Raw genomic sequence first — 1479 nt, 5'->3', positions numbered from 1 at the left:
AGACATATTCACATGCTTATGCTATAGCTGTGTAATTTTTCTTTAGCCGTCTGCTCTTTCTGATCGCAAATTCATATCATTTATATATGTTTTTGTCATCATCAAAAAGGGGGAGATTGTTAGAACAAGATTTGTTCTGATCAATATTCTTAGTTTTGATGATAACAAGGATATGAATTTTGTGTGAGATAATGTGGTACTCTAATACATTGCAATTTCCATTTCAGGAAATATATAAAGAGTATGCACAAATCAGCGCTCAAAAGCTTTGTCTCAGAAGGTTCAGCATGCAACATCAGAACATGGTCTGGCAAGACATCAGAAGATGGTCAAGGTCTGGCAAGACATCAGAAGATGGTCAAGGCAGAATCAGAACATGGGTCTATGAAAGCATCAGAAGAACTTGAGGTCAGAAGCAGAAGCACTGAAGTTCTCATGGTATCACGCTCAGAAGCACTTCAAGGTCAGAAGACAAGAAGATGCTATGCACCAAGCTGTTTGACTTTGATGATATTCAAATATTATATTCAAACATCATATCAGAAGAAAGTACAGGTGGCAGGCTACGCTGACTGACAAAAGGAACGTTGGAAGCTATTAAAGGCAACGTCAGTAGACACAGCGTGTACAAGGCTCGAGGTAGTTGACAAAAGCGTGAAACATTAAATGCAAAGCTGTACGGAACACGCAAAGCATTAAATGCGCTCAACGGTCATCTTCTCCAACGTCTATAAATATGAAGTTCTGATGAGAAGCAAGGTTGACGATTTGCTAACAATTAACTTGCTGAAACGCTGACCAAAATCAAAAGCTCAGAAACTTCATCTTCATCAAAGCTCACTACATTGCTGTTGTAATATATTAGTGAGATTAAGCTTAAACGTTAAGAGAAATATCACTGTTGTGATTATAGCTTTTAAGAAGCATTGTAAAACTCTTATTTGATTATATTAATTTGTAAGTAACTAGAGTGATCAAGTGTTGATCAGGATACTCTAGGAAGTCTTAGCTTGTGTCTAAGCAGTTGTAATTAGAGTGATCACGTGGTGGTCAGGATACTATAAGAAAGTCTTAGCTTGTGTCTAAGCATTTGTTCCTGGAGTGATCAGGTTGTGATCAGGATACTCTAGAAGACTTAGTCGCGGACTAAGTGGAAAACCATTGTAATCTATTGCGATTAGTGGATTAAATCCTCAGGTGAGGTAAATCATTCCGTGGGGGTGGACTGGAGTAGTTTAGTTAACAACGAACCAGGATAAAAATAACTGTGCATATTGTTTTTATCGTTCAAGTTTTTAGACTACACTTATTCAACCCCCCCCCCCCCTTTCTAAGTGTTTTTCTATCCTTCAAAAAGTACGGTTGAGCTTTCGTCGGTGTTTCAGACATGGACACTGATGTGGCGTCTCGATTGATGCCTGGTGATTTTGATGCGTATTGTGAGTGTGTTGCGATAAGATCGTCCGATTTAAGTATTCG

The sequence above is a fragment of the Vicia villosa genome, unplaced genomic scaffold (genome assembly GCF_029867415.1).
Source record: "Vicia villosa cultivar HV-30 ecotype Madison, WI unplaced genomic scaffold, Vvil1.0 ctg.004398F_1_1, whole genome shotgun sequence".
In the NCBI taxonomy this organism is placed as follows: Eukaryota; Viridiplantae; Streptophyta; class Magnoliopsida; order Fabales; family Fabaceae; genus Vicia; species Vicia villosa.
This window is presented reverse-complemented; position numbering follows the sequence as displayed.